Source organism: Oncorhynchus mykiss, chromosome 2 (assembly GCF_013265735.2).
Source record: "Oncorhynchus mykiss isolate Arlee chromosome 2, USDA_OmykA_1.1, whole genome shotgun sequence".
NCBI lineage: Eukaryota > Metazoa > Chordata > Actinopteri > Salmoniformes > Salmonidae > Oncorhynchus > Oncorhynchus mykiss.
In genome coordinates, this window is record NC_048566.1 from 27,493,628 (window position 1) to 27,512,283 (window position 18,656).

Below are 18,656 nucleotides of genomic sequence, written 5' to 3' on the forward strand. Positions count from 1 at the left end.
ACACCAAGGGAAGAAGATATGGCATTTGGAATGGGTCAACGTGTGTGGAACAGTGAAGAACCCAACAGACCAGGCAGGACAAGGTGTAATAATTGGGGAGCAGAATTAGAAACTGGAAACAGCCCAATGCATTATTCATCAGCAGAGATATGGTAAGAAATTAAAGAAAGAGAAAGATAAATTAGTTTTAAAATCCTGAACTGGAAATAAAAGTCATCTAAACAAATTAATAGATACAATGACCGTGTTCTCCAAGGTAAGACATATGTTTTGCTCCATCTGCTGGTTACAGTGAAAAGTGCAGCCTGGTTTATAAATCACCTATTATTTTTAGGGGCACATGGATGGGTGACAGATTAACTCTAAATTGTGACAAAGCAATAGGTCAACATGGGCACATCCAGAGCCATATAAACAGAGTCAGGCAGAGTCTGGCCCCTCTCAAGGTTTCCTCCTATTTCTAAGGAAGTGTTTTGGTACTTTACTTTACAACAAGTGAAAAAGCATTGTAAATGCAGGCTTTTGGTAATGTGTAATCTGTTGTGAAAGACTAAAACAGAAGGCCAGTGTTCACAAGAGATTTGGGTCAGGGTTGCCGAGATTAAGTAAACTGTTACCATTGATTTGTAACAGTACCACAGAGTCCATTTGGCTTCCTCTCTGTCTGGCCCTGTTTTATAAACACACGTTGCAACAAATGATTTGACAGACTGATTGATGAACTCAGTCAATAACACTGGTAAAGTTCCTAGTTCCAAGGTGAACATGATGATGGATGAGGCTGCCTACAGTATGAGCTCTTAGTTGAGGGATTACAACTTGCTTTCTGCTCCATAGTGACCTTGAACACCATCCCCTGTCTGGGCCCCTGGGACGCTTGGCCCGGGGCAGGGTTGTTGTGATGGGTTTGGGACAGACCACCACCTGGGGCTTGTTGGTCTGTAATATATAGCTACTAAAGCTGTAAAGCTGCCCAGAGCAGTCATCAAATCATCCATTACTTCCATACAGAGGGGGGTTGGGTTTCCTCCCTGAGCTCTGTCTATTGCAGCCTAATAGGGGAAGAATTAGATACACTCTCACCATACCATCTAGCTCTGCTCCAGGGCATTAGTGTGCATTCCTCCTCTAGTTAGTGGACGAACGTGCACTAACGACCTGGACCATAGCTACGTACCATCCAGAAGGCCGACTGAACTGTAACACAGTCTGCTTATTCAGCCCTGTTTAGTTTTCCCACCTGACTACTCTAAAGGCTGTGTAATTAAGCTACTGTGTAATTTGAGTCATTTATGAAACATCCAGAGGCATTAAATAAAATGAGCCTTATTGAGTGAAGAGATTAAAGTGTCGTTCGGTTTCAAACAACATTAAGTTTGGGTGTTTAATGTATCTCTCCTTTCACATTAAAGACATTAAGGAGGTTTGTATCTGATTAAATGAGTAATCTACTGCCATTCTATCCATTCTAATGGGACCTTAGAGTTTATTCTAACTTCTGTCATTTGGTTATTAGCTCATCATATTAACAACTGTTATACATTATATAAATGTATCGGATTGTAAGAATCTCTAGTTAAGAGGACCAGCTACGGTTTGTATTGGTAACTACTTGTCTCTCTGATCGCAAGCAATCTCTTCATTACCAAACACAACACAACTTGTTGTACAGGGATCCATGCATGATCTAGTGTTACCAGTTGCCTCTGTAAGCCCTAGCCTAACATGCTGTGTGTGTGTGTGTGTGTGTGTGTGTGTGTGTGTGTGTGTTTTGTGTGTGAGAGAGGCTTTGTCATCGTCAAAGAGTGGTGCTGAGGCTGGACAGAGTGTTCATCTGACCAGTTTCCAGTGAGAGCCAGGTAGGCTGGCTGTGTAATCCCCAGAAGAGGAAGGATTTCACTATGAAACAACAAACAACAAGCCCACAGGCAGCTCCCCCGTCAACCGTCTGGTTACATAACCTGTTCACAACACATTGTGAAAGCACACACACAGATGCACACGCAAGCATGTACACACAGACACAGACATACAGACACACACAGATGCACATGCAAGAATGTACACATAGACACACAGACACAGACACACACAGACACACAGGCACACACAGACATCTGTGCATTTCTCAACAACATAAATTCTGTAAAAAACAGAAAATAAAATAACTCATGCAATACAGATACACCTGCTGGCAAACACACACAACCCGCGTTTCACTGTGTAATAATTGAGAGATGGACTGAAATAAGTGTTATAAACTAGACTCCTAGTTTATAACTAGATAGAATATGAATAGAGAGTGCTTGGAAATTAAGATGCCATTTCTCCTTCGAGCAGTATGTTCCATACAACTGTCACGTTCGTTATAAGGACCAAGGCGCAGCGTGGTATGCGTACATTCTTCTTTATTTAAAGAATGAACACTGAACAAACTAACAAAATAACAAAACGAAATGTGAAGCTATACGAACGAGTGCTGACAGGCAACTACACATAGACAAGATCCCCAGAAACACCAAAGGGAAATGGCTACCTAAACCCTAGACAATACAAAACTAGCGTACCCACCCTAGTCACACCCTGACCTAACCAAAATATAAAGAAAACAGAGATATCTCAGGTCAGGGCGTGACAACAACTGTCTTTGGGGTCTTCGAAAAGCACTATATACAGTCGGAAGTTTACATACACTTAGGTTGGAGTCATTAAAACTCATTTTTCAACCACTCCACAAATTTCTTGTTTACAAACTATAGTTTTGGCAAGTCAGTTAGGACATCTACTTTGTGCATGACACAAGCCATTTTTCCAACAATTGTTTACAGACAGATTATTTCACTTATAATTCACTGTATCACAATTCCAGTGGGTCAGAAGTTTACATACACTAAGTTGACTATGCCTTTAAACAGCTTGGAAAATACCAGAAAATGATGTCATGGTTTTAGAAGCTTCTGATAGGCTAGTTGACATCATTTGAGTCAATTGGAGGTGTAGCTGTGGATGTATTTCAAGGCCTACCTTCAAACTTAGTGCCTCTTTGCTTGACATCATGGGAAAATCTTTCCAAACGCCTGAAGGTACCACGTTCATCTGTACAAACAATAGCACACAAGTATAAACACCATGGGACCATGCAGCCGTCGTACCTCTCAGGAAGGAGAAGCTTTCTGTCTCCTAGAGATGAACGTACTTTGGCGCGAAAAGTGCAAATCAATCCCAGAACAACAGCAAAGGACCTTGTGAAGATGCTGGAGAAAACAGGTACAAAAGTAACTATATCCACAGTAAAACGAGTCCTATATCAACATAACCTGAAAGGCCGCTCAGCAAGGAAGAAGCCACTGCTCCAAAATCGTCATAAAAAAGCTAGACTACGGTTTACAACTGCACATGGGGACAAAGATTGTACTTTTTTGGAGAAATGTCCTCTGGTCTGATGAAACAAAAATAAAACTGTTTGGCCATAATGACCATTGTTATGTTAGGAGGAAAAAGGGCGAGGCTTGCAAGCCAAAGAACACCCTCCCAACCGTGAAGCACGAGGGTGGCAGCATCATGTTGTGGGGGTGCTTTGCTGCAGGAGGGACTGGTGCACTTCCAGGAGGGACTGGTGCATACTTCCAAAGTTGTGACAAAATGGCTTAAGGACAACAAAGTCAAGGTATTGGAGTGGCCATCCACAAAGCCCTGACCTCAATCCTATAGAAAATTTGTGGGCAGAACTGAAAAAGCGTGTGCGAGCAAGGAGGCCTACAAACCTGACTAAGTTACACCAGCTCAGTCAGGAGGAATGGGCCAAAATTCACCCAACTTCTTGTGTGAAGCTTGTGGAAGGCTACCCAAAACATTTGTCCCAAGATAAACTATTTAAAGGTAATGCTACCAAATACTAATTGAGAGTATGCAAACTTCTGACCCACTGGGAATGTGATTAAATAAATAAAAGCTGAATTAAATCATTCCCTCTACTATTATTGTCACAAATATCACCGAAGGTGGCTCCCTTTCCCGTTCGGGTGGCGCTCGGCGGTCTACTAGCTGCCACCGATCCTTTTTCCCTTTTTGTTTGGTTTTGTCTTTTTGTTTTCACATGTTCCTTGTTGGGGTTTTTGGGTTGGTGTTATTTAAGTTCGATTAGCCCGCTTGTGTTTGTGCGGGCTTGTGTGTGTCAATTAAGGTGTTTGTTATTGTGGGTCTTCCGCTGTCCGTCTTTGACCAGTGTATATGTTAGGTGGAGTGTGTTACGCCTGTGTTTCGGCGTCACCTATTTGTACATTTTGTTGGTTGGACATTAAAGCGTGGTTTTTCCCGTATCCTTGGCTCTGCGCCTGACTCCGCACCCACTCACTCTTTGGACGTTACAACTATTCTGACAATCCACATTCATCAAATAAAGTAGTGATCTTAACTGATCTAAGACAGGGCATTTTTACTAAGATTAAATGTCAGGAATTGTGAAAAACTGAGTTTAAATGTATTTCGCTAAGGTGTATGTAAACTTCCGATTTCAACTGTACATACATGTTATTACAATTGAATAACAGAGAGAGGCCAGTAAAAAGAGTGTTACAACTAGGATGACGTGAGAGAGACAAAGACTGTTTACTGTGGTTAGCACTAGGAGTCTTTCAGAGAGACAGGCAGGCATCGGTCTTCACAATGGCTGCAGTCACAGGTGGAACTGGGCCTGTCACACAACACCTCCTTCTCTCCTCCTCTCCGGTACATCTCTTCATCGGGAAAGTATAGCTTTCTCTCCAGCCCCTCAAAAGCTGTCAACAACAGTAACACAACAGATGATTCTGTTTCTCAGAAAGCGGTGCCGAATATTCATGAAGCTATGAATCCATGTTGTGGAAAATGTCTGTTAGGAATGTGACAACGCCAAATTTAATCATGTGGATGAACTGGCTGTCTGTTTACATCACATACTGGACTTATATAACCATCATTAATGTCACTTAGTCATTCAAATGGCATTTTATTCCCTACAGTGCACTACTCCTGACCAGGGCACATAGTGTTCTATATAGTGCACTATATAGGGAATAGGGTGACATTTGGAATGCACACCTTAATAACTGCCATTATTCACGCTTGGTTTTAAACAAACCGCCCTCACTTGAAAGTCTGCTTTCAGTCCTTTGTATTTTCTCATACAAAATGGAGTTCTAATGCTCTCCTATAACAAGAGCTTTTTTATGATATGCCATTTGCTCTCCACTCTGCGGTTAACCTCAGTAGCAGTAGTTACTGTAAGCTGCAGTGCAGAGGGTGAGCGGGGACTGCAATTACCTAGCCCCTTCATCAGGCCTTGGCCTATGTGCTCGCAGTGTGGGAGTCAAGGCTACCAATCATAGTCCAGATTTTTTTTTTGCTCTCTTGGACTCATAGGTAGTCAATTTAGTGTTCAAGGCCATTACTGGGGCCGAGATGGACCCCGCCTCAGCTGCCTTGCCTTCCCAGAGTCACTGCTCCTAGAACCAGGGTAACTATAAATCCTGTTAAGGATATGGCAGACATACGCCCCCTTTGGAGAGATTGGGTACCCCTAGTAAACTGGAAAAAAAATCTGTCAAAAATTGCTAATATATGCAAATAAAAATTATTATTGGATAGAAAACACTCTAAAGATTCTAAAACCGTTGGAAGTATGTCTGTAAGTATAGCAGAACTCACAGGGCAGGCATTCTTCCAAACTAGTTTTTGTGGCCATGAAAGTTGGAGCAACTTTGACGTCATGGCCCCCACCCTTCCCAACCAGCTATGATTCTGGGGCCACTTTCTATCTCTTCCGCTAGATGTCCTCTTTCATTAGAGCTTCAAATCGTTCAAATCCCGCGAGAATTGACCCTATGGGAGTGAAATTAGTGCGTGCCACGAGAGAATAGGCTGTGCGTATGGGCGCGAATTGGTCCCAGCCATTCCTTTGTTTCCAGCACTCAAGAGAAGGGCAGACGATGGCCGATTGAATTGAAGTTTGTTTTGCACGTCTAAAACATCATAAAGCTTGCTTCTGCACTTAGTTTGACCTGTTTAGTCGACATATAATGTGTAATTTTGAAGTTTTGATGCGCAACTTATCCGGACCAGAGGACGTTTTGGGTGCATTTCAGCTGATGTTATTAGCAGTAGCTAATACAAAGACGCAAGACTTGAAACCAAACGATGTATTGGGTAAGTATGAAGCCTTCCAGAACATTCTGAACGAAGACCATCGAAGGTAAGGGAATATTTATGCTTAAATCTGTGTTTCTGTTGACTCCAACATTACGTGGAAATGTAGCTTGGAACTGAGCGCTGTCTCAGCATATGGAATAGTGTGCGATTTCTGTAACGTTAAAAATAAATCTAACACAGCGGTTGCATAAAGAAGCAGTGTATCTTTCTAACTATATGTAGAACATGTATATTTAGTCAAAGTTTATGATGTCTATTTACGTTATCTTGCCGCGCTACATAGATTTCCTGCGGGCATTTTTGAGTAATTTCTGAAGGTGAACTCACTGTAAATGGACATTTATGGATATAAATGGCATATTATTGAAAAAAAAAATATGTACTGTGTAATATGTCATATTACTGTCATCTGATGAAGATTTTCAAAAGGTTAGTGAGCGATTTATTTTTTAATCCTGCGTTTGTTGATTGCATGTTTTGGCTATTGAAATGAGCTGTGTCTGGTGGTGGTTTTACATATATATGTGCTATGTTTTCGCCGTAAAACATTTTAGAAATCTGACTTGCTGGCTAGATGAACAAGATGTTTATCTTTCATTTGAGCTATTGGACTTGTTAATGTGTGGAGGTTAAATATTTTTAAGAATATTTTTGCGTTCCATGCGCCACCGTTTCAGCTGCACGTGGGAGGGTTGATCCCCAATTGGGAACCAATATCGTAGACAGGATAACTAACATTACCACAGCATTATTGACTCTTTATGTCGTGCATACATGCTTTATGAATGGTACATATCACCACTCTAAGTAAAGTGTTACTATTCAGTGTCAGCATTCTCCTGATATTGGGAGAAAAGAACCCTTAACAAAGGAGAATCATCCCATCAGAGACACGGTTCTATTTTCAGAAGATAAGCCTCTTGTCACAGTCAATTGTGTTCTTATATGCTTCAGGGTTTGTTTTTTTCAACTCTTCCACAATTCATGAAACTTATGCTGTTTTGGTTCAGTTAGTGGCAGATTTTAGACCAAAACTCTGAAAACTTTTGATCTGATATATTATTGATGAAAAATGATGCAGTTAGTGTGGAATACAGAAATAGGCTTGGAAAACACCCTCAACTCGACAAAGAGTTATAAAAACACGCGCTGCACATTTAAGATAACAAAATGTTATTTCATTTTGAGTACAAACATTATCAGAACACGAATACTATGTCATAAATGTTATTGTTCGCCATTTCTAAATGGTTCCAGAGAAAAAAAGCATCCATCTATAGATTAGTTCTATTAAACCCAATGTACTAGACTGGACTGGAGAGCATCTTGAGTGTTGGGAGAGGACCAAAGCAAAGCTTGGTTGTGACTCAGCCACAGCCACCGCCAGCCCGCCACACTCATTCCATCCGTTGCATTGATTCCTCTTTTTGCCTCTGGGACAGCGCAGTTGTCCTGGTCTGTTGTGATAGATCACTGCATCGTGAGAGCCAGAGCCATCTTTCACCAGCAACTATAACCCCCCGTCCCCAGCTCATGGTCATTAATCTATCCTCCTGTGGCCGTGGGTGTCTGTACAGTGGCTGTCTCAGGCTCCACTGGGAGGCTGGGTGGCCCCAGGAATAATGACCAGGGGTGCACAGTGACCATCAGCTCAGCTCATCTCTCTCTTGTTCTCTTTCTCGTTGTCTCTCTCTCTCTCGTTGTCACATTATGATATGAGGAGAGGAGGAGAGGAAGAGAGAGGAGGAGGATAGGGGATGTGGAAAGTAGAGGTGGAGAAGAATAGAGGAGGAGGGGAAAGAGGATAGGAGAAGGAGAGGGGAAGATGAGAGGTGGAGAGGAGAGGAGGAGGAGAGGGGAAGATGAGAGGTGGTGAGGTGAGGAGGAAGAGAAGAGAAGATTAGAGGTGGAGAGGAGAGGAGGAGGGGAAAGAGGATAGGAGAAGGAGGGGGAAGATGAGAGGTGGAGAGGATAGGAGAAGGAGAGGGGAAGATGAGAGGTGGTGAGGAGAGGAGGAAGAGAAGAGAAGATTAGAGGTGGAGAGGAGAGGAGGAGGGAAAGAGGATAGGAGAAGGAGAGGGGAAGATGAGAGGTGGAGAGGAGGATAAGACGCGGGGAAGATGAGAGGTGGAGAGGAGAGGAGGAGGGGAAAGAGGATAGGAGAAGGAGGGGGAAGATGAGAGGAGAGGAGGAGGAGAGGAGAATATGAAAGGTGGAGAGGAGGAGGGGAAAGAGGAGAGGAGGAGGAGGAGGGGAGAAGATGAGAGGTGGAGAGGAGAGGAGGAGGAGAGGGGAAATAGGAGATGAGAAGGAGAGGGTAATATCGGGAGGTGGAGAGGAGAGGAGAAGGAGAGGGGAAAGAGGAGAGGAGAAGGAGAGGGGAAGATGAGAGGTGGAGAGGAGAGGATAAGGAGAGAGGAAAGAGGAGAGGAGAAGGAGAGGGGAAGATGAGAGGTGGAGAGGAGAGGAGAAGGAGAGGGGAAAGAGGAGAGGAGAAGGAGAGGGGAAGATGGAGAGGTGGAGAGGAGAAGGAGAGGGGAAAGAGGAGAGGAGAAGGAGAGGGGAAAGATGAGAGGTGGAGAGGAGAGGAGAAGGAGAGGGGAAAGAGGAGAGGAGAAGGAGAGGGGAAAGATGAGAGGAGAAGGAGAGGGGAAGATGAGAGGTGGAGAGGAGAAGGAGAGGGGAAAGAGGAGAGGAGAAGGAGAGGGGAAGATGGAGAGGTGGAGAGGAGAGGATAAGAAGAGAGGAAAGAGGAGAGGAGAAGGAGAGGGGAAGATGGAGAGTTTGAGAGGAGAGGAGAAGGAGAGGGGAAAGATGAGAGGAGAAGGAGAGGGGAAAGATGAGAGGTGGAGAGGAGAGGAGAAGGAGAGGGGAAAGAGGAGAGGAGAAGGAGAGGGGAAAGATGAGAGGAGAAGGAGAGGGGAAGATGAGAGGTGGAGAGGAGAGGAGAAGGAGAGGGGAAAGAGGAGAGGAGAAGGAGAGGGGAAGATGGAGAGGTGGAGAGGAGAGGATAAGAAGAGAGGAAAGAGGAGAGGAGAAGGAGAGGGGAAAGATGAGAGGTAGAGAGGAGAGTTGTCTGTTTCTAAGAAAGGTTTCATTTCAGGAGGTAAAGATGAACATCAGACATGCACCACTGCTCTCGTCACGCAGGCAATTTATTAAAACAATAAAGCCTAGCCCCACTATAACGCTGACAGCTCTACATGCTGAGACAGGGAGTGGGAAGAGACAGGGAGTGGGAAGAGACAGGGAGGGGGAAGAGACAGGGAGGGGGAAGAGACAGGGAGGGGGAAGATACAGGGAGGGGGAAGAGACAGGGAGGGGGAAGAGACAGGGAGGGGGAAGATACAGGGAGGGGGAAGAGACAGGGAGGGGGACATCTCAGTGAAATAAACAAAATCCATTGTACTCATTGAACTCTGAGGCTGGAATTAATTGGTTTCTCTTTAAGTCAGACACACTCATATATTTCATCATTATCTTAAACATTCCCAAGAATCATAATGCCAAAATGGACGACGACTGTCGTTTTAGCTGCTCTTCTTCCTCCCTCTCCTCCCCCGTCATCTGGAGTATATGAGCAGCTGACTGATACAGTATGTGCATCACCAATGGCACCATATCCTCTATATCCCTATGGGAACTGGTCAAAAGTAGTGCATTATATAGTGAATACAGTAGAATGACATTTGGGACACAGTCAGTGGCAACTTGGATTTAAGAAGGCATCACCCAGTCTATTTGGACACATCACCCAGCCTGTCCCGTCCATCAAATTGACAAACATGACAAAGGGTCTGTACTCAATCAGCTATCTTAAAAACCCCTTTGACCCTCTCCATCCAGCACTATGATATCACTGCTTCCATCCACAACACAGGGCCTAAATTGGATAATAAATCTCTCTTCTCTGAAATACGCTAGATGGGTAATTTGTTGGTTAAATGATGAGTTGGGCAGGCACGTATTGGATGAGTTGAGATGTATGTTGTTATCGCCATTGAATTCATTACAATATAGTCAAACTGACAGATACTATTGGCATGTAGGCTAAGCCCTGTATCACATTTCTTTGGGACAGTAGAACTGATTGTAAGAGTCCAAGCGAGCATGAAACACTATAGCGTATAGTCTATTCTCTGATGCAGCACCAAAGAGAATGTTCTGGGCCGACACACTAACATTTAACAAGATTAATGAAAGCACTGTCCACTGACCCATGTTGTGTAGACTGCATACTGCACTGTTAGCTAAATCTTGTCCCGCAGATATATTCTTCCCCTTGGATAAACTAGTACATGGCCAACCCGGGACCCTGGACTGCATAAAATACAAAGTCTCATTAGAATAAGGAGATGGGAGTTCAAGGAAGGGTGTTGAGATGGTGCAGCGCAACAGTGGCGTGTATTCATGGGTGCCAATGGAAGCCAGGCTTTCCCCCAAAATTACAACAAAAATATATGATAAAATCATTGATATCCTTCATCTCTGTGTTTTATCATTTTCCTTTCATTTGCAAGAGGCTGAATGTATCTCACCGGAGAATGCATCCAGGCGAGCGAAACTGTCTCTGTATGTGTAGGCCATCTATCCGATGCTGTCTGGTCAAAAAGAGTATGACATTGTTGCCGCCTGGACCAATTCACCTCTTGGGGCTAGGGGGCAGAATTTTCACTTTTGGATAAATAGCGTGCCCAATTTCAACTTCCTGCTACTCATGCCAAGAATATAAGATATGCATATTATTCATAGATTTGGATAGTAAACACTCTAAAGTTTCTAAAACTGTTTGAATCATGTCTGTGAGTACAACAAAACTTATGTAGCAGGCAAAACCCCGAGGACTAACTGTTCAAAATTATATGTTTTTTTCCTCTCTCTGTTCCCTGACTTGTTATTGCCAAGGGATATTTCTTACTGTTTTCAGTTCCTACCGCTTCCACTGGATGTCACCAGTCTTTGGAATTTGGTTGAGGTTATTCCTTTGTTCAATGAAGAAGTAGGCCAACTAGGAACTGGGTACACTTTTGTTAGTTGCGCAAGACGTGAAAAGTGGCGCTGGTTTGTTTTTTGTTCCTGTATTGAATACAGATTGCCCCGTCTACAATTTGATCGATTATTAATGTTTAAAAATACCTAAAGTTGTATTACAAAACTAGTTGGAAATATTTTGGCAAAGTTTATAGGCAACTTTTGAAATATTTGTAGTGACGTTGCGTTTTTTGTGAGCTGTTTTTTTCTGAATCAAATGCGCTTTATAAATTGACATTTTGGATATATATGGACGGAATTAATCGAACAAAAGGACCAATTGTGATGTTTATGGGACATATTGGAGTGCCAACAAAAGAAGCTCGTCAAAGGTAATGCATGTTTTATATTTTATTTCAGCGTTTTGTGTAGTGCCTGCAGGGTTGAAATATGCTAGCTCCTTTGTTTACTGCTGGTGCAGATGGTGCAGGCTCTCAGATAATAGCTTATATGCTTTTGCCGAAAAGCATTTTTAAATCTGACATGTTGGCTGGATTCACAACGAGTGTAGCGTTATTTGAGTATCTTACATGTGTGATTTAATGAAAGTTTTAATTTTATAGTATTTTATTTGAATCTGGCACTCTGCATTTTCCCTGGCAATTGGCCAGTTAATTGGTCCTTTCCTAAATTAGCCATGGTTTTAATTAAAACACTTAATTATAACGGCAACTCTGATGCAACCATAAACTTATACATTGTGCCCCTGGCCTGAGAGGATGGAAGTTCAATATGCAGCTAGATGTAGAAGGCTAATGTTAACTTGCTAACGTTTCGTCAACATGAAAGAGAGAAGGATGGCATTGGTGTTTCTCTACAAGTAGAGTAAACAAGTTTTTCTACTTGCACGAACACACACACACACACACACACACACACACACACACACACACACACACACACACACACACACACACACACACACACACACTAAACATAGGTGATTTGATGATGTTGAAATGGTGAAGTTGAATTGAACTTGCAGTAACTCTCCGTGGTTCTAAATCAATAGTTGTTTAGTTGTCAAAAAATGTCAGAAACGTTAACTTGCTTGACCATGCTGTAAGTCATTTAACAGTTGTTACATGCAATATGCTTTGTGGACTTCACCTGGCAGAGGTTGCTCTCTGGTTTTGTGGTGAAACAAATGTGTTGTTGAATTTATCTGCCACTGTGTCTTCTTATTGTCTCAGCCTTACGAATATATATCACAGTGGCAAGGCAGTTAACTAACAGGTTATAGAGCAAACAACCCCATTATCAAAACACATAGATTGTAATAACGCTTTTTTTCTGGCTTGGCTTCCCCAGTGATTTTACCTAGGCACCGCTACTGGATCAGAATAAAATCACATGCAGCTGAAAGGGGTGTTCACATTTCAAGGACTGCAAGGCTACTGCTGGACCTGGGCCTTCCCCATGCCTCGGCCTCAATTGGGCCTTGATTGGGCCGAGGTGCTGCCTCCACACTAACCTCTGACAACAAGACACTTCCGAAGAGATCTGGTCAATAACAGGGGTCTAATCTAGTGCTAATCACCTACTTAGAGGAATCAATCACAATACTCCTGTTATGGGACTGTATTATGGGAAACACAGAAGGACAGTTTCTCCATTGAGGAAGTGTTTTAGTCTAGGACTAGACTTAATCTGTGTCTTGGATACCTGCACAGTTGAAAATGACATGTGTGCTGTAGCCAGCTCCTATGGCTAAATAAATGTGTAAATAACCTTAACAATTGTGTGAATGGTAACATTTGTATGTTCCTTACTGGCATCAGGCCTACAAGTGCCATTCTGAAACCAATTAATACACTGCTCAAAAAAATAAAGGGAACACTTAAACAACACAATGTAACTCCAAGTCAATCACACTTCTGTTAAATCAAACTGTCCTCTTAGGAAGCAACACTGATTGACAATAAATTTCACATGCTGTTGTGCAAATGGAATAGACAACAGGTGGAAATTATAGGCAATTAGCAAGACACCCCCAATAAAGGAGTGGTTCTGCAGGTGGTAACCACAGACCACTTCTCAGTTCCTATGCTTCCTGGCTGATGTTTTGGTCACTGTGTCTGTCAGCGTAGTGTCCAGAGCATGGAGGCGCTACCAGGAGACAGGCCAGTACATCAGGAGATGTGGAGGAGGCCGTAGGAGGGCAACAACCCAGCAGCAGGACCGCTACCTCCGCCTTTGTGCAAGGAGGAGCACTGCCAGAGCCCTGCAAAATGACCTCCAGCAGGCCCCAAATGTGCATGTGTCTGCTCAAACGGTCAGAAACAGACTCCATGAGGGTGGTATGAGGGCCCGACGTCCACAGGTGGGGGTGGTGCTTACAGCCCAACACCGTGCAGGACGTTTGGCATTTGCCAGAGAACACCAAGATTATCAAATTTGCCACTGGCGCCCTGTGCTCTTCACAGAGGAAAGCAGGTTCACACTGAGCACATTTGACAGACGTGACAATCTGGAGATGCCTTGGAGAACATTCTGCTGCCTGCAACATCCTCCAGCATGACCGGTTTGGCGGTGGGTCAGTCATGGTGTGGGGTGGCATTTCTTTGGGGGGCCGCACAGCCCCCCATGTGCTCGCCAGAGGTTGCCTGACTGCCATTAGGTACCGAGATGAGATCCTCAGACCCCATGTGAGACCATATGCTGGTGCGGTTGGCCCTAGGTTCCTCCTAATGCAAGACAATGCTAGACCTCATGTGGCTGGAGTGTGTCAGCAGTTCCTGCAAGAGGAAGGCATTGATGCTATGGTCAGGCCCGCCCGTTCCCCAGACCTGAATCCAATTGAGCACATCTGGGACATCATGTCTCGCTCCATCCACCAACGCCACGTTGCACCACAGACTGTCCAGAAGTTGGCGGATGCTTTAGTCCAGGTCTGGGAGGAGATCCCTCAGGAGACCATCCGCCACCTCATCAGGAGCATGCCCAGGTGTTGTAGGGAGGTCATACAGGCACGTGGAGGCCACACACACTACTGAGCCTCATTTTGACTTGTTTTAAGGACATTACATCAAAGTTGGATCAGCCTGTAGTGTGGTTTTACACTTTAATTTTGAGTGTGACTCCAAATCCAGACCTCCATGGGTTGATAAATTTGATTTCCATTGATCATTTTTGTGTGATTTTGTTGTCAGCACATTCAACTATGTAAAGAAACAAGTCTTTAATAAGAATATTTCATTCATTCAGATCTAGGATGTGTTATTTTAGTGTTCCCTTTATTTTTTTGAGCAGTGTATAACACTGAATATGCAAGAAGTAAGCAAACATTTAATGGGTAACAATAAATACAACTCTTACCGAGTTGATCCTGCTGCATCAACGCAGGTGTGTAAAACACAAACACAGGACAGTGAAATATAGCTGTCTCAATGTAACGGGATCCAATAAATTCATGAGCAAAACGAAAACAAATATCAATAGTTATTTGGAGAGGCAGGACTTATTTTACACAAACACGCACACACACACATGCACACACGCACGCACACACACGCACGCACACACAGCGGCAGGAAAAAACTGCTTACTCTTCATTTGAGCTGTATGTAATCAATCCCTGGCATGGGACGGCTGGCTGACTGGCTGGCTGACTGGCTGGCTGACTGGCTGGCTGGCTGGCTAACTGGCTGGCTGACTGGCTGATTGGCTGGCTGGCTGACTGGCTGGCTGGCTGGCTGACTGACTGGCTGGCTGACAATGTGATTACTTGGCGGTGGCATTTATAAATTGAACGCAGATTGGAGGAGAGGAGACGAGGGCTGCAGAGAGACTTCACGTCAACGTAATTACACCACTGGAACGAAGGCAGATATTTTACAGTACACTGCAGTAAATTCAGCTCCCCACTGCTGAATTGACCACAAGAGAAAATAAAATGTTTTTCATTGCTGGGTAAAGTTGAAACTCTCCCATGGCCATTGTTATGAATCCCATTGCCACTGTCATTGATCTATAGTTCTGTCCAAAATGGCACCCTATTCCCTACAGTGCACTACTTTGGGCCCTATGTGCCCAGGTCAAACGTAGTGCACTATAATGAGAATAGGGTGCCATTGGGACGCAAAGATTTAACCTCGCTATGACAAGGGCTTGAATCGCCTTGAGAGTTGTTGATTCATATAAAAGACCATTGAGGATAAACTACTTTATTGCTGTCCTTCGTATTGTTAGTGATACTGAATCTTAACGATAGTCCCTAACGGAATCATGTAGATGGAATACACAATAATTAACATGGGATAGATTTGGAAGCTATCCAAGCCCCACAGAACATCTGCATGACATTTGTTGTGGTGCTATTTAGCATAGTGTCATATCATAGGCCAATGACATTGAGATGACATGAGGAGGGGTGTTAGTGTCAGACCAGAGGTGTGTGTGCGTGCATGCATACATGCGCGCGTGTGTGATACACAAATCCCAACATGGAGATTGATTATCTGGCTAACCATGCTTTATAGTAGCTCCGGTTAAACATATTACTGTATCGCTCTCAAGCTGTAAATAGCAGGAAATCCTCCACACCCACCCTTTAATCTGGGGTAACTTTGAAAAGAGACAAAGCAATTGGTATGCCACATTATCAAAGCCTTGTCTTGTGTTGTTCCGGAATGATGTTGGTCTATGTGCTCGATACTAACCATAATTCAGTCAAACATCTCCTCTACACAGCCTTTGCCCCAAATAGCACCATATTCCCTATATGGTGCACTACTTTTGACCAGGGCTCTATTCAAAAGCAGCACACTATGTAGGGAATAGGGTGCCATTTGGGACACAGGAACGGAAAAGACTATCCTGAATGGAACAAACCTGTTTATTGTTTAGATTGATAAAACCAAGAGCTACGACGACTGATTTAATTTGCCTTGTAGGACAATGGAAGCATGGCTGGTGTAATGGATAGCTGTGACCCACCTGGTCACTAAATCTTTGCCCCTGTGAGATATGCCTCTCAATAATTCAGACGGTTAATGAATGCAGTGTGGGTGAAGGGATGTGGAGAGAGAGAGAGAGAGAGAGAGAGAGAGAGAGAGAGAGAGAGAGAGTGAGAGAGAGAGAGAGAGAGAGAGAGAAAGAGAGAGAGAGAGGGATAGAGAGAGAGAGAGAGAGAGAGAGAGGTGGGGGGAAGAGAGAGAGAGATAGGGAAAGAGAGGGAAAGAGAGGGAAAGAGAGAGAGAGAGAGAGGGAGAGAGAGAGAGAGAGAGAGGGAAAGAGAGGGAAAGAGAGAGAGAGAGAGAGAGAGAGAGAGAGAGAGAGAGAGAGAGAGAGTGAGAGAGGGAAAGAGAGAGGGAAAGAGAGAGGGAAAGACAGAGGGAGAAAGATTGAGGGAGAACTACATCCACAAAGAGAATAATATGCAATGACTAAGAAAGTTCAAAGCTCCAAACCCAGAAAACAGAGGTGACATTAAGCCTTATAACCAAGTTATCATCCAACCTAGCCCACGTCTCCCAGGGGATGAGTAAGGCATACCATTAACCTTTGAAAAAAATGCTTCCAAGCATGGTCATAACTTTACTTGTAATTTTGTACTTTATCTCATTACTTTAAATGGGCACAATTAAACATCTGAGACTTCCTGCTGCCTGGCTGTGGCTGCGTCTGAAATGTCAACATAGTCCCTGTATAGTACACCCTGGGCTCTATATAGGGTGTCATTCCAGACACGGTCTGGAACACTACCTCTGCCTGACAGATAGACACTGGGGGGAAGACAGACAGACAGACACTGGGGGGCAGACAGACAGACACTGGGGGGCAGACAGGCAGACAAACACTGGGGGGCAGACAGGCAGACAGACACTGGGGGGCAAACAGACAGACACTGGGGGGCAGACAGACACACACTGGGGGGAAGACAGGCAGACAGACACTGGGGGGCAGACAGGCAGACAGACACTGGGGGGCAAACAGACAGACACTGGGGGGCAGACAGACACACACTGGGGGGAAGACAGGCAGACAGACACTGGGGGGCAGACAGACAGACACTGGGGGGCAGACAGACACACTGGGGAGAAGACAGACAGACACTGGGGGGCAGACAGACACACACTGGGAGGAAGACAGACAGACACTGGGGGGCAGACAGACAGACACTGGGGGGCAGACAGGCACACTGGGGGGAAGACAGACAGACACTGGGGGGCAGACAGACAGACAGACACTGGGGGGCAGACAGACAGACAAACAGACACTGGGGGGCAGACAGACAGACACACGCTGGGGGGCAGACAGACAGATACTAGGGGGCAGACAGACAGACAGACACACACTTGGGGGCAGACAGACAGACAGGCAAACAGACACTAGGGGGCAGACAGACAGACACACACTGGGGGGCAGACAGACAAACACTGGGGGGCAGAAAGACACACACTGGGGGGAAGACAGACAGACATTGGGGGGCAGACAGACAGACAGACACTGGGGGGCAGACAGACAGACACTAGGGGGCAGACAGACAGACAGACACACACTGGGGGGCAGACAGACAGACACTAGGGGGCAGACAGACAGACAGACAGACACACACTGGGGGCAGACAGACAGACACTGGAGGGCAGACAGACACACACTGGGGGGCCGACAAACATACATTAGGGGGGCAGACAGACAGACACACACTGGGGGGGCAGACAGACAGACAGACACTGGTGGGCAGACAGACAGACAGACAGACACTAGGGGGAAGACAGACAGACATTGGGGGGCAGACAGACAGACAGACACTGGGGGGCAGACAGACAGACACTAGGGGGCAGACAGACAGACAGACACACACTGGGGGGCAGACAGACAGACAGACACTGGGGGGCAGACAGACAGACAGACACTTGGGGGCAGACAGTCAGACACACACTGGGGGAGGGGGTGCAGAGAGAAGGCAATTAATCACAATGGTGGGGAACATAATAACAAACAACAGACAGAATAATAAAACATTGATTTTGCACCATAACAAAGGACAATACACTTCAAGCACTCTCTGGGCTGTTCAGGCAATGTTACCTGAGGGAAACAAAACAAAAACTATTTTGGATTGTTGATTTTTTGGAAAGCAAAAACCCAATGTGATGCAGCCAGCAAAACGTTACAACGTCTTACTGTGTCCTGCCTCCTGTGGGTATTTCTTATCATCAGGCAAACACTGTGGCTGACCATACCAGGGTGTCATGTGGAGAGTCCTGCTCTGCTCTGAGGATTAATGATGGAAGGTTCTTATACAGGATTACCTTCCTGCAGTCTGCCTTAAAACCTGGAATTGTGCTGGGGTTGGGGAGAGCCTCCAGGACACCGCCTGACGTAGGATCACATTGTTGGGCCACATGGATGTGCGGAGCAGAGCTGGGGTGATGGAGGTTCTGGGGGGGGGGGGTAGTTACAGTACGTGGGAAAGGCCTTAGGGGAGGCAG

At 44.9% G+C, this 18,656-nt stretch overlaps 1 protein-coding gene across 5 annotated transcripts in view; it reads right to left on the minus strand.

Annotated features, from left to right (window-relative positions):
* LOC110485571 (oxidation resistance protein 1) overlaps positions 1–18,656 on the minus strand; it is a 213,465-nt gene that overhangs the window by 73,982 nt on the left and 120,827 nt on the right. The window lies entirely within an intron of this gene.